The sequence below is a fragment of the Dermacentor variabilis genome, unplaced genomic scaffold (genome assembly GCF_050947875.1).
Source record: "Dermacentor variabilis isolate Ectoservices unplaced genomic scaffold, ASM5094787v1 scaffold_304, whole genome shotgun sequence".
In the NCBI taxonomy this organism is placed as follows: domain Eukaryota; kingdom Metazoa; phylum Arthropoda; class Arachnida; order Ixodida; family Ixodidae; genus Dermacentor; species Dermacentor variabilis.
The window spans coordinates 1-18,462 of NW_027460483.1; the positions used below are offsets into that span (position 1 = coordinate 1).

Here is an 18,462-nt window from a genome sequence, read left to right on the forward strand (position 1 = left end):
CAGCTCAATGACAACGCATCAATAAAGTGGCACCTTGTGGGCACCAACGCGCGCAAAATGTGGCGCTCGCCCTCTTGTTTTTGTGAGCACTAGCACGCACGCATGCAGCGAACAACCACAAACGGAGTGATCAACGTACACGACGCGTGCGTGTATTGTTCACGGAAAGACTGCCGCGTACGTGCTGTATGCTGTAGCAATACATTCGGCGACTGCACAACATAGCAGCACGATACAGGTGCAGTCGTAAACAGCATATTCTCGCCATCGGTCATACCATGCTGAATACGCCGGTTCTCGTCCGCTCCCCGAATCTAAGCAGCATTGGGCTCGGTCAGTACTTGGGAGGGTGACCACCTGGGAACACCGAGTGCTGATGGCACCGTTCTTTTTGCTTTTTTATTGCGTGCTTCTGTGACGTCTCGTTTTTTTTTTCATTTGCACAACGTGTGGGTGGTTGCATATATTGTAACTTACGTTCAACTGGAGCCTGCTGGTAGAGCCAACGCCGAATTGTAACGCCAACAATATTCAGGCCACTACACGATATTGTACGCGGAATTATGACGGTGGTAAGCGGTATACGTAATGATGCAAAATTTAGTCGCACAAGCTTCTAACCGCTTACTTATCACACCCGCATACAGCCAATGACAACGCATCAATAAAGTGGCACCTTGTGGGCGGCAACGCGCGCAAAATGTGGCGCTCGCCCTCTTGTTTTTGTGAGCACTAGCACGCACGCATGCAGCGAACAACCACAAACGGAGTGATCAACGTACACGACGCGTGCGTGTATTGTTCACGGAAAGACTGCCGCGTACGTGCTGTATGCTGTAGCAATACATTCGGCGACTGCACAACATAGCAGCACGATACAGGTGCAGTCGTAAACATCACATTCTCGCCATCGGCCATACCATGCTGAATACGCCGGTTCTCGTCCGATCCCCGAAGCTAAGCAGCATTGGGCTCGGTCAGTACTTGGGAGGGAGACCACCTGGGAACACCGAGTGCTGATGGCACCTCTCTTTTTGCTTTTTATTGCGTGCTTCTGTGACGTCTTGTTTTTTTTTTCATTTGCACAACGTGTGGGTGGTTGCATTTACTGTAACTTACGTTCAACTAGAGCCTGCTGGTAGAGCCAACTCCGAAGTGTAACACCAACAATATTCAGGCCGCTACACGATATTGTACGCGGAATGATGACGGTGGTAAGCGGTATACGTAATGATGCAAAATTTAGTCGCACAAGCTTCTAACCGCTTACTTATCACACCCGCATACAGCTCAATGACAACGCATCAATAAAGTGGCACCTTGTGGGCTGCAACGCGCGCAAAATGTGGCGCTCGCCCTCTTGTTTTTGTGAGCACTAGCACGCACGCATGCAGCGAACAACCACAAACGGAGTGATCAACGAACACGACGCGTGCGTGTATTGTTCACGGAAAGACTGCCGCGTACGTGCTGTATACTGTAGCAATACATTCGGCGACTGCACAGCATAGCAGCACGATACAGGTGCAGTCGTAAACAGCGCATTCTCGCCATCGGCCATACCATGCTCAATACGCCGGTTCTCGTCGGATTCCCGAAGCTAAGCAGCATTGGGCTCGGTCAGTACTTAGGAGGGAGACCACCTGGGAACACCGAGTGCTGACGGCACCGTTCTTTTTGCTTTTTTATTGCGTGCTTCTGTGACGTTTTTTTTTTTTTCATTTGCACAACGTGTGGGTGGTTGCATTTACTGTAACTTACGTTCTACTGGAGCCTGCTGGTAGAGCCAACGCCGAAGTGTAACACCAACAATATTCAGGCCACTACACGATATTGTAGGCGGAATAATGACGGTGGTAAGCGGTATACGTAATGATGCAAAATTTAGTCGCACAAGCTTCTAACCGCTTACTTATCACACCCGCATACAGCTCAATGACAACGCATCAATAAAGTGGCACCTTGTGGGCTGCCAAGCGCGCAAAATGTGGCGCTCGCCCTCTTGTTTTTGTGAGCACTAGCACGCACGCATGCAGCGAACAACCACAAACGGAGTGATCAACGTACACGACGCGTGCGTGTGCTGTTCACGGAAAGACTGCCGCGTACGTGCTGTATGCTGTAGCAATACATTCGGCGACTGCACAACATAGCAGCACGATACAGGTGCAGTCGTAAACAGCACATTCTCGCCATCGGCCATATCATGCTGAATACGCCGGTTCTCGTCGGATCCCCGAAGCTAAGCAGCATTGGGCTCGGTCAGTACTTGGGAGGGAGACCACCTGGGAACATCGAGTGCTGATGGCACGTTCTTTTCGCTTTTTTATTGCGTGCTTCTGTGACGTCTTGTTTTTTTTTCATTTGCACAACGTGTGGGTGGTTGCATTTACTGTAACTTACGTTCAACTGGAGCCTGCTGGTAGAGCCAACGCCGAATTGTAACGCCAACAATATTCAGGCCACTACAGGATATTGTAGGCGGAATGATGACGGTGGTAAGCGGTATACGTAATGATGCAAAATTTAGTCGCACAAGCTTCTAACCGCTTAATTATCACACCCGCATACAGCTCAATGACAACGCATCAATAAAGTGGCACCTTGTGGGCTGCAACGCGCGCAAAATGTTGCGCTCGCCCTCTTGTTTTTGAGAGCACTAGCACGCACGCATGCAGCGAACAACCACAAACGGAGTGATCAACGTACACGACGCGTGCGTGTATTGTTCACGGAAAGACTGCCGCGTACGTGCTGTATGCTGTAGCAATACCTTCGGCGACTGCACAACATAGCAGCACGATACAGGTGCAGTCGTAAACAGCACATTCTCGCCATCGGCCATATCATGCTGAATACGCCGGTTCTCTTCGGATCCCCGAAGCTAAGCAGCATTGGGCTCGGTCACTACTTGGGAGGGAGACCACCTGGGAACACCGAGTGCTGATGACACCGTTCTTTTCGCTTTTTTATTGCGTGCTTCTGTGACGTCTTGTTTTTTTTTCATTTGCACAACGTGTGGGTGGTTGCATTTACTGTAACTTACGTTCAACTGGAGCCTGCTGTTAGAGCCAACGCCGAATTGTAACGCCAACAATATTCAGGCCACTACACGATATTGTAGGCGGAATGATGACGGTGGTAAGCGGTATACGTAATGATGCAAAATTTAGTCGCACAAGCTTCTAACCGCTTACTTATCACACCCGCATACAGCTCAATGACAACGCATCAATAAAGTGGCACCTTGTGGGCTGCAACGCGCGCAAAATGTGGCGCTCGCCCTCTTGTTTTGTGAGCACTAGCACGCACGCATGCAGCGAACAACCACAAACGGAGTGATCAACGTACACGACGCGTGCGTGTATTGTTCACGGAAAGACTGCCGCGTACGTGCTGTATGCTGTAGCAATACATTCGGCGACTGCACAACATAGTAGCACGATACAGGTGCAGTCGTAAACAGCACATTCTCGCTATCGGCCATACCATGCTGAATACGCCGGTTCTCCTCCGATCCCCGAAGCTAAGCAGCATTGGGCTCGGTCAGTACTTGGGAGGGAGACCACCTGGGAACACTGAGTGCTGATGGCACCGTTATTTTTGCTTTTTTATTGCGTGCTTCTGTGACGTCTTGTTTTTTTTTCATTTGCACAACGTGTGGGTGGTTGCATTTACTGTAACTTACGTTCAACTGGAGCCTGCTGCTAGAGCCAACGCCGAAGTGTAACACCAACAATATTTAGGCCACTACACGATATTGTACGCGGAATGATGACGGTGGTAAGCGGTATACGTAATGATGCAAAATTTAGTCGCACAAGCTTCTAACCACTTACTTATCGCACCCGCATACAGCTCAATGACAACGCATCAATGAAGTGGCACCTTGTGGGCTACAACGCGCGCAAAATGTGGCGCTCGCCCTCTTGTTTTTGTGAGCACTAGCACGCACGCATGCAGCGAACAACCACAAACGGAGTGATCAACGTACACGACGCGTGCGTGTATTGTTCACGGAAAGACTGCCGCGTACGTGTTGTATGCTGTAGCAATACATTCGGCCACTGCACAACATAGCAGCACGATACAGGTGCAGTCGTAAACAGCACATTCTCGCCATCGGCCATACCATGCTGAATACGCCGGTTCTCGTCCGATCCCCGAAGCTAAGCATCATTGGGCTCGGTCAGTACTTGGGAGGGAGACCACCTGCGAACACCGAGTGCTGATGGCACCGTTCTTTTCGCTTTTTTATTGCGTGCTTCTGTGACGTCTTGTTTTTTTTTTTTCATTTGCACAACATGTGGATGGTTGCATTTACTGTAACTTACGTTCAACTGGAGCCTGCTGGTAGAGCCAACGCCGAAGTGTAACACCAACAATATTCAGGCCACTACACGATATTATACGCGGAATGATGACGGTGGTAAGCGGTATACGTAATGATGCAAAATTTAGTGGCACAAGCTTCTAACCGCTTACTTATCACACCCGCATACAGCTCAATGACAACGCATCAATAAAGTGGCACCTTGTGGGCACCAACGCGCGCAAAATGTGGCGCTCGCCCTCTTGTTTTTGTGAGCACTAGCACGCACGCATGCAGCGAACAACCGCAAACGGAGTGATCAACGTACACGACGCGTGCGTGTATTGTTCACGGAAAGACTGCCGCGTACGTGCTGTATGCTGTAGCAATACATTCGGTGACTGCACAACATAGCAGCACGATACAGGTGCAGTCGTAAACAGCCCATTCTCGCCATCGGCCGTACCATACTGAATACGCCGGTTCTCGTCCGATCCCCGAAGCTAAGCAGCATTGGGCTCGGTCAGTACTTGGGAGGGAGACCACCAGGGAACACCGAGTGCTGATGGCACCGTTCTTTTTGCTTTTTTATTGCGTGCTTCTGTGACGTCTTGTTGTTTTTTTTTCATTTGCACAACGTGTGGGCGGTTGCATTTACTGTAACTTACGTTCAACTGGAACCTGCTTGTAGAGCCAACGCTGAAGTGTAACACCAACAATATTCAGGCCACTACACGATATTGTACGCGGAATGATGACGCTGGTAAGCGGTATACGTGATGATGCAAAATTTATTCGCACAAGCTTCTAACCGCTTACTTATCACACCCGCATACAGCTCCATGACAACGCATCAATAAAGTGGCACCTTCTGGGCTGCAATGCGCGCAAAATGTGGCGCTCGCCCTCTTGTTTTTGTGAGCACTAGCACGCACGCATGCAGCGAACAACCACAAACGGAGTGATCAACGTACACGACGCGTGCGTGTATTGTTCACGGAAAGACTGCCGCGTACGTGCTGTATGCTGTAGCAATACATTCGGCGACTGCACAACATAGCAGCACGATACAGGTGCAGTCGTAAACAGCATATTCTCGCCATCGGTCATACCATGCTGAATACGCCGGTTCTCGTCCGCTCCCCGAAGCTAAGCAGCATTGGGCTCGGTCAGTACTTGGGAGGGTGACCACCTGGGAACACCGAGTGCTGATGGCACCGTTCTTTTTGCTTTTTTATTGCGTGCTTCTGTGACGTCTCGTTTTTTTTTTCATTTGCACAACGTGTGGGTGGTTGCATATATTGTAACTTACGTTCAACTGGAGCCTGCTGGTAGAGCCAACGCCGAATTGTAACGCCAACAATATTCAGGCCACTACACGATATTGTACGCGGAATTATGACGGTGGTAAGCGGTATACGTAATGATGCAAAATTTAGTCGCACAAGCTTCTAACCGCTTACTTATCACACCCGCATACAGCTCAATGACAACGCATCAATAAAGTGGCACCTTGTGGGCTGCAACGCGCGCAAAATGTGGCGCTCGCCCTCTTGTTTTTGTGAGCACTAGCACGCACGCATGCAGCGAACAACCACAAACGGAGTGATCAACGTACACGACGCGTGCGTGTATTGTTCACGGAAAGACTGCCGCGTACGTGCTGTATGCTGTAGCAATACATTCGGCGACTGCAGAACATAGCAGCACGATACAGGTGCAGTCGTAAACATCACATTCTCGCCATCGGCCATACCATGCTGAATACGCCGGTTCTCGTCCGATCCCCGAAGCTAAGCAGCATTGGGCTCGGTCAGTACTTGGGAGGGAGACCACCTGGGAACACCGAGTGCTGATGGCACCTCTCTTTTTGCTTTTTATTGCGTGCTTCTGTGACGTCTTGTTTTTTTTTTCATTTGCACAACGTGTGGGTGGTTGCATTTACTGTAACTTACGTTCAACTAGAGCCTGCTGGTAGAGCCAACTCCGAAGTGTAACACCAACAATATTCAGGCCGCTACACGATATTGTACGCGGAATGATGACGGTGGTAAGCGGTATACGTAATGATGCAAAATTTAGTCGCACAAGCTTCTAACCGCTTACTTATCACACCCGCATACAGCTCAATGACAACGCATCAATAAAGTGGCACCTTGTGGGCTGCAACGCGCGCAAAATGTGGCGCTCGCCCTCTTGTTTTTGTGAGCACTAGCACGCACGCATGCAGCGAACAACCACAAACGGAGTGATCAACGAACACGACGCGTGCGTGTATTGTTCACGGAAAGACTGCCGCGTACGTGCTGTATACTGTAGCAATACATTCGGCGACTGCACAGCATAGCAGCACGATACAGGTGCAGTCGTAAACAGCGCATTCTCGCCATCGGCCATACCATGCTCAATACGCCGGTTCTCGTCGGATCCCCGAAGCTAAGCAGCATTGGGCTCGGTCAGTACTTAGGAGGGAGACCACCTGGGAACACCGAGTGCTGACGGCACCGTTCTTTTTGCTTTTTTATTGCGTGCTTCTGTGACGTTTTGTTTTTTTTTTCATTTGCACAACGTGTGGGTGGTTGCATTTACTGTAACTTACGTTCTACCGGAGCCTGCTGGTAGAGCCAACGCCGAAGTGTAACACCTACAATATTCAGGCCACTACACGATATTGTAGGCGGAATGATGACGGTGGTAAGCGGTATACGTAATGATGCAAAATTTAGTCGCACAAGCTTCTAACCGCTTACTTATCACACCCGCATACAGCTCAATGACAACGCATCAATAAAGTGGCACCTTGTGGGCTGCAACGCGCGCAAAATGTGGCGCTCGCCCTCTTGTTTTTGTGAGCACTAGCACGCACGCATGCAGCGAACAACCACAAACGGAGTGATCAACGTACACGACGCGTGCGTGTACTGTTCACGGAAAGACTGCCGCGTACGTGCTGTATGCTGTAGCAATACATTCGGCGACTGCACAACATAGCAGCACGATACAGGTGCAGTCGTAAACAGCACATTCTCGCCATCGGCCATATCATGCTGAATACGCCGGTTCTCGTCGGATCCCCGAAGCTAAGCAGCATTGGGCTCGGTCAGTACTTTGGAGGGAGACCACCTGGGAACACCGAGTGCTGATGGCACGTTCTTTTCGCTTTTTTATTGCGTGCTTCTGTGACGTCTTGTTTTTTTTTTCATTTGCACAACGTGTGGGTGGTTGCATTTACTGTAACTTACGTTCAACTGGAGCCTGCTGGTAGAGCCAACGCCGAATTGTAACGCCAACAATATTCAGGCCACTACACGATATTGTAGGCGGAATGATGACGGTGGTAAGCGGTATACGTAATGATGCAAAATTTAGTCGCACAAGCTTCTAACCGCTTAATTATCACACCCGCATACAGCTCAATGACAACGCATCAATAAAGTGGCACCTTGTGGGCTGCAACGCGCGCAAAATGTTGCGCTCGCCCTCTTGTTTTTGAGAGCACTAGCACGCACGCATGCAGCGAACAACCACAAACGGAGTGATCAACGTACACGACGCGTGCGTGTATTGTTCACGGAAAGACTGCCGCGTACGTGCTGTATGCTGTAGCAATACCTTCGGCGACTGCACAACATAGCAGCACGATACAGGTGCAGTCGTAAACAGCACATTCTCGCCATCGGCCATATCATGCTGAATACGCCGGTTCTCTTCGGATCCCCGAAGCTAAGCAGCATTGGGCTCGGTCACTACTTGGGAGGGAGACCACCTGGGAACACCGAGTGCTGATGACACCGTTCTTTTCGCTTTTTTATTGCGTGCTTCTGTGACGTCTTGTTTTTTTTTTCATTTGCACAACGTGTGGGTGGTTGCATTTACTGTAACTTACGTTCAACTGGAGCCTGCTGGTAGAGCCAACGCCGAATTGTAACGCCAACAATATTCAGGCCACTACACGATATTGTAGGCGGAATGATGACGGTGGTAAGCGGTATACGTAATGATGCAAAATTTAGTCGCACAAGCTTCTAACCGCTTACTTATCACACCCGCATACAGCTCAATGACAACGCATCAATAAAGTGGCACTTTGTGGGATGCAACGCGCGCAAAATGTGGCGCTCGCCCTCTTGTTTTTGAGAGCACTAGCACGCACACATGCAGCGAACAACCACAAACGGAGTGATCAACGTACACGACGCGTGCGTGTATTGTTCACGGAAAGACTGCCGCGTACGTGCTGTATGCTGTAGCAATACATTCGGCGACTGCACAACATAGCAGCACGATACAGGTGCAGTCGTAAACAGCACATTCTCCCCATCGGCCATACCATGCTGAATACGCCGGTTCTCGTCCGATCCCCGAAGCTAAGCAGCATTGGGCTCGGTCAGTACTTGGGAGGGAGACCACCTGGGAACACCGAGTGCTGATGGCACCGTTCTTTTCGCTTTTTTATTGCGTGCTTCTGTGACGTCCTGTTTTTTCTTTTTTTTTCATTTGCACAACGTGTGGGTGGTTGCATTTACTGTAACTTACGTTCAACTGGAGCCTGCTGGTAGAGCCAACGCCCAAGTGTAACACCAACAATATTCACGACACTACACGATATTGTACGCGGAATGATGACGGGGGTAAGCGGTATACGTAATGATGCAAAATTTGGTCGCACAAGCTTCTAACCGCTTACTTATCACACCCGCATACAGCTCAATGACAACGCATCAATAAAGTGGCACCCTGTGGGCTGCAACGCGCGCAAAATGTGGCGCTCGGCCTCTTGTTTTTGTGAGCACTAGCACGCACGCATGCAGCGAACAACCACAAACGGAGTGATCAACGTACACGACGCGTGCGTGTATTGTTCACGGAAAGACTGCCGCGTACGTGCTGTATGCTGTAGCAATACATTCGGCGACTGCACAACATAGTAGCACGATACAGGTGCAGTCGTAAACAGCACATTCTCGCTATCGGCCATAAAATGCTGAATACGCCGGTTCTCCTCCGATCCCCGAAGTTAAGCAGCATTGGGCTCGGTCAGTACTTGGGAGGGAGACCACCTGGGAACACTGAGTGCTGATGGCACCGTTCTTTTTGCTTTTTTATTGCGTGCTTCTGTGACGTCTTGTTTTTTTTTCATTTGCACAACGTGTGGGTGGTTGCATTTACTGTAACTTACGTTCAACTGGAGCCTGCTGCTAGAGCCAACGCCGAAGTGTAACACCAACAATATTCAGGCCACTACACGATATTGTACGCGGAATGATGACGGTGGTAAGCGGTATACGTAATGATGCAAAATTTAGTCGCACAAGCTTCTAACCACTTACTTATCGCACCCGCATACAGCTCAATGACAACGCATCAATGAAGTGGCACCTTGTGGGCTACAACGCGCGCAAAATGTGGCGCTCGCCCTCTTGTTTTTGTGAGCACTAGCACGCACGCATGCAGCGAACAACCACAAACGGAGTGATCAACGTACACGACGCGTGCGTGTATTGTTCACGGAAAGACTGCCGCGTACGTGCTGTATGCTGTAGCAATACATTCGGCGACTGCAGAACATAGCAGCACGATACAGGTGCAGTCGTAAACATCACATTCTCGCCATCGGCCATACCATGCTGAATACGCCGGTTCTCGTCCGATCCCCGAAGCTAAGCAGCATTGGGCTCGGTCAGTACTTGGGAGGGAGACCACCAGGGAACACCGAGTGCTGATGGCACCGTTCTTTTTGCTTTTTTATTGCGTGCTTCTGTGACGTCTTGTTGTTTTTTTTTCATTTGCACAACGTGTGGGCGGTTGCATTTACTGTAACTTACGTTCAACTGGAGCCTGCTTGTAGAGCCAACGCTGAAGTGTAACACCAACAATATTCAGGCCACTACACGATATTGTACGCGGAATGATGACGCTGGTAAGCGGTATACGTGATGATGCAAAATTTATTCGCACAAGCTTCTAACCGCTTACTTATCACACCCGCATACAGCTCAATGACAACGCATCAATAAAGTGGCACCTTCTGGGCTGGAATGCGCGCAAAATGTGGCGCTCGCCCTCTTGTTTTTGTGAGCACTAGCACGCACGCATGCAGCGAACAACCACAAACGGAGTGATCAACGTACACGACGCGTGCGTGTATTGTTCACGGAAAGACTGCCGCGTACGTGCTGTATGCTGTAGCAATACATTCGGCGACTGCACAACATAGCAGCACGATACAGGTGCAGTCGTAAACAGCATATTCTCGCCATCGGTCATACCATGCTGAATACGCCGGTTCTCGTCCGCTCCCCGAAGCTAAGCAGCATTGGGCTCGGTCAGTACTTGGGAGGGTGACCACCTGGGAACACCGAGTGCTGATGGCACCGTTCTTTTTGCTTTTTTATTGCGTGCTTCTGTGACGTCTCGTTTTTTTTTTCATTTGCACAACGTGTGGGTGGTTGCATATATTGTAACTTACGTTCAACTGGAGCCTGCTGGTAGAGCCAACGCCGAATTGTAACGCCAACAATATTCAGGCCACTACACGATATTGTACGCGGAATTATGACGGTGGTAAGCGGTATACGTAATGATGCAAAATTTAGTCGCACAAGCTTCTAACCGCTTACTTATCACACCCGCATACAGCTCAATGACAACGCATCAATAAAGTGGCACCTTGTGGGCTGCAACGCGCGCAAAATTTGGCGCTCGCCCTCTTGTTTTTGTGAGCACTAGCACGCACGCATGCAGCGAACAACCTCAAACGGAGTGATCAACGAACACGACGCGTGCGTGTATTGTTCACGGAAAGACTGCCGCGTACGTGCTGTATACTGTAGCAATACATTCGGCGACTGCACAGCATAGCAGCACGATACAGGTGCAGTCGTAAACAGCGCATTCTCGCCATCGGCCATACCATGCTCAATACGCCGGTTCTCGTCGGATCCCCGAAGCTAAGCAGCATTGGGCTCGGTCAGTACTTAGGAGGGAGACCACCTGGGAACACCGAGTGCTGACGGCACCGTTCTTTTTGCTTTTTTATTGCGTGCTTCTGTGACGTTTTTTTTTTTTTTTCATTTGCACAACGTGTGGGTGGTTGCATTTACTGTAACTTACGTTCTACTGGAGCCTGCTGGTAGAGCCAACGCCGAAGTGTAACACCAACAATATTCAGGCCACTACACGATATTGTAGGCGGAATGATGACGGTGGTAAGCGGTATACGTAATGATGCAAAATTTAGTCGCACAAGCTTCTAACCGCTTACTTATCACACCCGCATACAGCTCAATGACAACGCATCAATAAAGTGGCACCTTGTGGGCTGCAACGCGCGCAAAATGTGGCGCTCGCCCTCTTGTTTTTGTGAGCACTAGCACGCACGCATGCAGCGAACAACCACAAACGGAGTGATCAACGTACACGACGCGTGCGTGTATTGTTACCGGAAAGACTGCCGCGTACGTGCTGTATGCTGTAGCAATACATTCGGCGACTGCACAACATAGCAGCACGATACAGGTGCAGTCGTAAACAGCACATTCTCGCCATCGGCCATATCATGCTGAATACGCCGGTTCTCGTCGGATCCCCGAAGCTAAGCAGCATTGGGCTCGGTCAGTACTTGGGAGGGAGACCACCTGGGAACACCGAGTGCTGATGGCACGTTCTTCTCGCTTTTTTATTGCGTGCTTCTGTGACGTCTTGTTTTTTTTTCATTTGCACAACGTGTGGGTGGTTGCATTTACTGTAACTTACGTTCAACTGGAGCCTGCTGGTAGAGCCAACGCCGAATTGTAACGCCAACAATATTCAGGCCACTACACGATATTGTAGGCGGAATGATGACGGTGGTAAGCGGTATACGTAATGATGCAAAATTTAGTCGCACAAGCTTCTAACCGCTTAATTATCACACCCGCATACAGCTCAATGACAACGCATCAATAAAGTGGCACCTTGTGGGCTGCAACGCGCGCAAAATGTTGCGCTCGCCCTCTTGTTTTTGAGAGCACTAGCACGCACGCATGCAGCGAACAACCACAAACGGAGTGATCAACGTACACGACGCGTGCGTGTATTGTTCACGGAAAGACTGCCGCGTACGTGCTGTATGCTGTAGCAATACCTTCGGCGACTGCACAACATAGCAGCACGATACAGGTGCAGTCGTAAACAGCACATTCTCGCCATCGGCCATATCATGCTGAATACGCCGGTTCTCTTCGGATCCCCGAAGCTAAGCAGCATTGGGCTCGGTCACTACTTGGGAGGGAGACCACTAGGGAACACCGAGTGCTGATGACACCGTTCTTTTCGCTTTTTTATTGCGTGCTTCTGTGACGTCTTGTTTTTTTTTTCATTTGCACAACGTGTGGGTGGCTGCATTTACTGTAACTTACGTTCAACTGGAGCCTGCTGGTAGAGCCAACGCCGAATTGTAACGCCAACAATATTCAGGCCACTACACGATATTGTAGGCGGAATGATGACGGTGGTAAGCGGTATACGTAATGATGCAAAATTTAGTCGCACAAGCTTCTAACCGCTTACTTATCACACCCGCATACAGCTCAATGACAACGCATCAATAAAGTGGCACTTTGTGGGATGCAACGCGCGCAAAATGTGGCGCTTGCCCTCTTGTTTTTGAGAGCACTAGCACGCACGCATGCAGCGAACAACCACAAACGGAGTGATCAACGTACACGACGCGTGCGTGTATTGTTCACGGAAAGACTGCCGCGTACGTGCTGTATGCTGTAGCAATACATTCGGCGACTGCACAAGATAGCAGCACGATACAGGTGCAGTCGTAAACAGCACATTCTCGCCGTCGGCCATACCATGCTGAATACGCCGGTTCTCGTCCGATCCCCGAAGCTAAGCAGCATTGGGCTCGGTCAGTACTTGGGAGGGAGACCACCTGGGAACACCGAGTGCTGATGGCACCTCTCTTTTTGCTTTTTATTGCGTGCTTCTGTGACGTCTTGTTTTTTTTTTCATTTGCACAACGTGTGGGTGGTTGCATTTACTGTAACTTACGTTCAACTAGAGCCTGCTGGTAGAGCCAACTCCGAAGTGTAACACCAACAATATTCAGGCCGCTACACGATATTGTACGCGGAATGATGACGGTGGTAAGCGGTATACGTAATGATGCAAAATTTAGTCGCACAAGCTTCTAACCGCTTACTTATCACACCCGCATACAGCTCAATGACAACGCATCAATAAAGTGGCACCTTGTGGGCTGCAACGCGCGCAAAATGTGGCGCTCGCCCTCTTGTTTTTGTGAGCACTAGCACGCACGCATGCAGCGAACAACCACAAACGGAGTGATCAACGAACACGACGCGTGCGTGTATTGTTCACGGAAAGACTGCCGCGTACGTGCTGTATACTGTAGCAATACATTCGGCGACTGCACAGCATAGCAGCACGATACAGGTGCAGTCGTAAACAGCGCATTCTCGCCATCGGCCATACCATGCTCAATACGCCGGTTCTCGTCGGATCCCCGAAGCTAAGCAGCATTGGGCTCGGTCAGTACTTAGGAGGGAGACCACCTGGGAACACCGAGTGCTGACGGCACCGTTCTTTTTGCTTTTTTATTGCGTGCTTCTGTGACGTTTTGTTTTTTTTTTCATTTGCACAACGTGTGGGTGGTTGCATTTACTGTAACTTACGTTCTACCGGAGCCTGCTGGTAGAGCCAACGCCGAAGTGTAACACCTACAATATTCAGGCCACTACACGATATTGTAGGCGGAATGATGACGGTGGTAAGCGGTATACGTAATGATGCAAAATTTAGTCGCACAAGCTTCTAACCGCTTACTTATCACACCCGCATACAGCTCAATGACAACGCATCAATAAAGTGGCACCTTGTGGGCTGCAACGCGCGCAAAATGTGGCGCTCGCCCTCTTGTTTTTGTGAGCACTAGCACGCACGCATGCAGCGAACAACCACAAACGGAGTGATCAACGTACACGACGCGTGCGTGTACTGTTCACGGAAAGACTGCCGCGTACGTGCTGTATGCTGTAGCAATACATTCGGCGACTGCACAACATAGCAGCACGATACAGGTGCAGTCGTAAACAGCACATTCTCGCCATCGGCCATATCATGCTGAATACGCCGGTTCTCGTCGGATCCCCGAAGCTAAGCAGCATTGGGCTCGGTCAGTACTTTGGAGGGAGACCACCTGGGAACACCGAGTGCTGATGGCACGTTCTTTTCGCTTTTTTATTGCGTGCTTCTGTGACGTCTTGTTTTTTTTTCATTTGCACAACGTGTGGGTGGTTGCATTTACTGTAACTTACGTTCAACTGGAGCCTGCTGGTAGAGCCAACGCCGAATTGTAACGCCAACAATATTCAGGCCACTACACGATATTGTAGGCGGAATGATGACGGTGGTAAGCGGTATACGTAATGATGCAAAATTTAGTCGCACAAGCTTCTAACCGCTTAATTATCACACCCGCATACAGCTCAATGACAACGCATCAATAAAGTGGCACCTTGTGGGCTGCAACGCGCGCAAAATGTTGCGCTCGCCCTCTTGTTTTTGAGAGCACTAGCACGCACGCATGCAGCGAACAACCACAAACGGAGTGATCAACGTACACGACGCGTGCGTGTATTGTTGACGGAAAGACTGCCGCGTACGTGCTGTATGCTGTAGCAATACCTTCGGCGACTGCACAACATAGCAGCACGATACAGGTGCAGTCGTAAACAGCACATTCTCGCCATCGGCCATATCATGCTGAATACGCCGGTTCTCTTCGGATCCCCGAAGCTAAGCAGCATTGGGCTCGGTCACTACTTGGGAGGGAGACCACCTGGGAACACCGAGTGCTGATGACACCGTTCTTTTCGCTTTTTTATTGCGTGCTTCTGTGACGTCTTGTTTTTTTTTTCATTTGCACAACGTGTGGGTGGTTGCATTTACTGTAACTTACGTTCAACTGGAGCCTGCTGGTAGAGCCAACGCCGAATTGTAACGCCAACAATATTCAGGCCACTACACGATATTGTAGGCGGAATGATGACGGTGGTAAGCGGTATACGTAATGATGCAAAATTTAGTCGCACAAGCTTCTAACCGCTTACTTATCACACCCGCATACAGCTCAATGACAACGCATCAATAAAGTGGCACTTTGTGGGATGCAACGCGCGCAAAATGTGGCGCTCGCCCTCTTGTTTTTGAGAGCACTAGCACGCACACATGCAGCGAACAACCACAAACGGAGTGATCAACGTACACGACGCGTGCGTGTATTGTTCACGGAAAGACTGCCGCGTACGTGCTGTATGCTGTAGCAATACATACGGCGACTGCACAACATAGCAGCACGATACAGGTGCAGTCGTAAACAGCACATTCTCCCCATCGGCCATACCATGCTGAATACGCCGGTTCTCGTCCGATCCCCGAAGCTAAGCAGCATTGGGCTCGGTCAGTACTTGGGAGGGAGACCACCTGGGAACACCGAGTGCTGATGGCACCGTTCTTTTCGCTTTTTTATTGCGTGCTTCTGTGACGTCCTGTTTTTTCTTTTTTTTTTCATTTGCACAACGTGTGGGTGGTTGCATTTACTGTAACTTACGTTCAACTGGAGCCTGCTGGTAGAGCCAACGCCCAAGTGTAACACCAACAATATTCACGACACTACACGATATTGTACGCGGAATGATGACGGGGGTAAGCGGTATACGTAATGATGCAAAATTTGGTCGCACAAGCTTCTAACCGCTTACTTATCACACCCGCATACAGCTCAATGACAACGCATCAATAAAGTGGCACCCTGTGGGCTGCAACGCGCGCAAAATGTGGCGCTCGGCCTCTTGTTTTTGTGAGCACTAGCACGCACGCATGCAGCGAACAACCACAAACGGAGTGATCAACGTACACGACGCGTGCGTGTATTGTTCACGGAAAGACTGCCGCGTACGTGCTGTATGCTGTAGCAATACATTCGGCGACTGCACAACATAGTACCACGATACAGGTGCAGTCGTAAACAGCACATTCTCGCTATCGGCCATAAAATGCTGAATACGCCGGTTCTCCTCCGATCCCCGAAGTTAAGCAGCATTGGGCTCGGTCAGTACTTGGGAGGGAGACCACCTGGGAACACTGAGTGCTGATGGCACCGTTCTTTTTGCTTTTTTATTGCGTGCTTCTGTGACGTCTTGTTTTTTTTTCATTTGCACAACGTGTGGGTGGTTGCATTTACTGTAACTTACGTTCAACTGGAGCCTGCTGCTAGAGCCAACGCCGAAGTGTAACACCAACAATATTCAGGCCACTACACGATATTGTACGCGGAATGATGACGGTGGTAAGCGGTATACGTAATGATGCAAAATTTAGTCGCACAAGCTTCTAACCACTTACTTATCGCACCCGCATACAGCTCAATGACAACGCATCAATGAAGTGGCACCTTGTGGGCTACAACGCGCGCAAAATGTGGCGCTCGCCCTCTTGTTTTTGTGAGCACTAGCACGCACGCATGCAGCGAACAACCACAAACGGAGTGATCAACGTACACGACGCGTGCGTGTATTGTTCACGGAAAGACTGCCGCGTACGTGTTGTATGCTGTAGCAATACATTCGGCCACTGCACAACATAGCAGCACGATACAGGTGCAGTCGTAAACAGCCCATTCTCGCCATCGGCCGTACCATGCTGAATACGCCGGTTCTCGTCCGATCCCCGAAGCTAAGCAGCATTGGGCTCGGTCAGTACTTGGGAGGGAGACCACCAGGGAACACCGAGTGCTGATGGCACCGTTCTTTTGCTTTTTTATTGCGTGCTTCTGTGACGTCTTGTTGTTTTTTTTTTCAATTTGCACAACGTGTGGGTGGTTGCATTTACTGTAACTTACGTTCAACTGGAGCCTGCTGGTAGAGCCAACGCCCAAGTGTAACACCAACAATATTCACGACACTACACGATATTGTACGCGGAATGATGACGGGGGTAAGCGGTATACGTAATGATGCAAAATTTGGTCGCACAAGCTTCTAACCGCTTACTTATCACACCCGCATACAGCTCAATGACAACGCATCAATAAAGTGGCACCCTGTGGGCTGCAACGCGCGCAAAATGTGGCGCTCGGCCTCTTGTTTTTGTGAGCACTAGCACGCACGCATGCAGCGAACAACCACAAACGGAGTGATCAACGTACACGACGCGTGCGTGTATTGTTCACGGAAAGACTGCCGCGTACGTGCTGTATGCTGTAGCAATACATTCGGCGTCTGCACAACATAGTACCACGATACAGGTGCAGTCGTAAACAGCACATTCTCGCTATCGGCCATAAAATGCTGAATACGCCGGTTCTCCTCCGATCCCCGAAGTTAAGCAGCATTGGGCTCGGTCAGTACTTGGGAGGGAGACCACCTGGGAACACTGAGTGCTGATGGCACCGTTCTTTTTGCTTTTTATTGCGTGCTTCTGTGACGTCTTGTTTTTTTTTCATTTGCACAACGTGTGGGTGGTTGCATTTACTGTAACTTACGTTCAACTGGAGCCTGCTGCTAGAGCCAACGCCGAAGTGTAACACCAACAATATTCAGGCCACTACACGATATTGTACGCGAATGATGACGGTGTAAGCGGTATACGTAATGATGCAAAATTTAGTCGCACAAGCTTCTAACCACTTACTTATCGCACCCGCATACAGCTCAATGACAACGCATCAATGAAGTGGCACCTTGTGGGCTACAACGCGCGCAAAATGTGGCGCTCGCCCTCTTGTTTTTGTGAGCACTAGCACGCACGCATGCAGCGAACAACCCACAAACGGAGTGATCAACGTACACGACGCGTGCGTGTATTGTTCACGGAAAGACTGCCGCGTACGTGTTGTATGCTGTAGCAATACATTCGGCCACTGCACAACATAGCAGCACGATACAGGTGCAGTCGTAAACAGCCCATTCTCGCCATCGGCCGTACCATGCTGAATACGCCGGTTCTCGTCGATCCCCGAAGCTAAGCAGCATTGGGCTCGGTCAGTACTTGGGAGGAGACCACCAGGGAACACCGAGTGCTGATGGCACCGTTCTTTTTGCTTTTTTATTGCGTGCTTCTGTGACGTCTTGTTGTTT

The 18,462-nt window shown here is 49.9% G+C and overlaps 4 non-coding genes and 25 pseudogenes across 4 annotated transcripts; all 29 read left to right on the top strand.

The window, feature by feature from the left end:
* Nucleotides 1-263: 263 nt before the first annotated feature.
* On the top strand, nucleotides 264-382 carry LOC142568811 (5S ribosomal RNA; annotated as a pseudogene).
* Nucleotides 383-906: 524 nt separating this feature from the next.
* On the top strand, nucleotides 907-1,025 carry LOC142568864 (5S ribosomal RNA). Its single transcript, XR_012825508.1, has one exon. It is a non-coding gene; the product is annotated as a 5S ribosomal RNA (ribosomal RNA).
* Nucleotides 1,026-1,549: 524 nt separating this feature from the next.
* Nucleotides 1,550-1,668, top strand: LOC142568837 (5S ribosomal RNA; annotated as a pseudogene).
* Nucleotides 1,669-2,191: 523 nt separating this feature from the next.
* LOC142568804 (5S ribosomal RNA) lies at nucleotides 2,192-2,310 on the top strand (annotated as a pseudogene).
* Nucleotides 2,311-2,833: 523 nt separating this feature from the next.
* LOC142568840 (5S ribosomal RNA) lies at nucleotides 2,834-2,952 on the top strand (annotated as a pseudogene).
* Nucleotides 2,953-3,475: 523 nt separating this feature from the next.
* LOC142568803 (5S ribosomal RNA) lies at nucleotides 3,476-3,594 on the top strand (annotated as a pseudogene).
* Nucleotides 3,595-4,118: 524 nt separating this feature from the next.
* On the top strand, nucleotides 4,119-4,237 carry LOC142568801 (5S ribosomal RNA; annotated as a pseudogene).
* A 527-nt stretch (nucleotides 4,238-4,764) lies between these two features.
* LOC142568810 (5S ribosomal RNA) lies at nucleotides 4,765-4,883 on the top strand (annotated as a pseudogene).
* Nucleotides 4,884-5,410: 527 nt separating this feature from the next.
* On the top strand, nucleotides 5,411-5,529 carry LOC142568886 (5S ribosomal RNA; annotated as a pseudogene).
* A 525-nt stretch (nucleotides 5,530-6,054) lies between these two features.
* On the top strand, nucleotides 6,055-6,173 carry LOC142568877 (5S ribosomal RNA). Its single transcript, XR_012825519.1, has one exon. It is a non-coding gene; the product is annotated as a 5S ribosomal RNA (ribosomal RNA).
* Nucleotides 6,174-6,697: 524 nt separating this feature from the next.
* Nucleotides 6,698-6,816, top strand: LOC142568814 (5S ribosomal RNA; annotated as a pseudogene).
* A 525-nt stretch (nucleotides 6,817-7,341) lies between these two features.
* On the top strand, nucleotides 7,342-7,460 carry LOC142568791 (5S ribosomal RNA; annotated as a pseudogene).
* Nucleotides 7,461-7,984: 524 nt separating this feature from the next.
* On the top strand, nucleotides 7,985-8,103 carry LOC142568841 (5S ribosomal RNA; annotated as a pseudogene).
* Nucleotides 8,104-8,628: 525 nt separating this feature from the next.
* LOC142568880 (5S ribosomal RNA) lies at nucleotides 8,629-8,747 on the top strand (annotated as a pseudogene).
* Nucleotides 8,748-9,278: 531 nt separating this feature from the next.
* Nucleotides 9,279-9,397, top strand: LOC142568848 (5S ribosomal RNA; annotated as a pseudogene).
* Nucleotides 9,398-9,921: 524 nt separating this feature from the next.
* Nucleotides 9,922-10,040, top strand: LOC142568866 (5S ribosomal RNA). Its single transcript, XR_012825510.1, has one exon. It is a non-coding gene; the product is annotated as a 5S ribosomal RNA (ribosomal RNA).
* A 527-nt stretch (nucleotides 10,041-10,567) lies between these two features.
* Nucleotides 10,568-10,686, top strand: LOC142568887 (5S ribosomal RNA; annotated as a pseudogene).
* Nucleotides 10,687-11,211: 525 nt separating this feature from the next.
* LOC142568815 (5S ribosomal RNA) lies at nucleotides 11,212-11,330 on the top strand (annotated as a pseudogene).
* Nucleotides 11,331-11,855: 525 nt separating this feature from the next.
* On the top strand, nucleotides 11,856-11,974 carry LOC142568895 (5S ribosomal RNA; annotated as a pseudogene).
* A 523-nt stretch (nucleotides 11,975-12,497) lies between these two features.
* LOC142568855 (5S ribosomal RNA) lies at nucleotides 12,498-12,616 on the top strand (annotated as a pseudogene).
* A 525-nt stretch (nucleotides 12,617-13,141) lies between these two features.
* On the top strand, nucleotides 13,142-13,260 carry LOC142568854 (5S ribosomal RNA). The gene has a single exon (XR_012825503.1). It is a non-coding gene; the product is annotated as a 5S ribosomal RNA (ribosomal RNA).
* A 524-nt stretch (nucleotides 13,261-13,784) lies between these two features.
* Nucleotides 13,785-13,903, top strand: LOC142568817 (5S ribosomal RNA; annotated as a pseudogene).
* Nucleotides 13,904-14,428: 525 nt separating this feature from the next.
* On the top strand, nucleotides 14,429-14,547 carry LOC142568792 (5S ribosomal RNA; annotated as a pseudogene).
* Nucleotides 14,548-15,070: 523 nt separating this feature from the next.
* Nucleotides 15,071-15,189, top strand: LOC142568843 (5S ribosomal RNA; annotated as a pseudogene).
* Nucleotides 15,190-15,714: 525 nt separating this feature from the next.
* On the top strand, nucleotides 15,715-15,833 carry LOC142568881 (5S ribosomal RNA; annotated as a pseudogene).
* A 532-nt stretch (nucleotides 15,834-16,365) lies between these two features.
* LOC142568850 (5S ribosomal RNA) lies at nucleotides 16,366-16,484 on the top strand (annotated as a pseudogene).
* Nucleotides 16,485-17,008: 524 nt separating this feature from the next.
* On the top strand, nucleotides 17,009-17,127 carry LOC142568893 (5S ribosomal RNA; annotated as a pseudogene).
* A 528-nt stretch (nucleotides 17,128-17,655) lies between these two features.
* LOC142568851 (5S ribosomal RNA) lies at nucleotides 17,656-17,774 on the top strand (annotated as a pseudogene).
* A 522-nt stretch (nucleotides 17,775-18,296) lies between these two features.
* LOC142568853 (5S ribosomal RNA) lies at nucleotides 18,297-18,413 on the top strand (annotated as a pseudogene).
* Nucleotides 18,414-18,462: the final 49 nt, after the last annotated feature.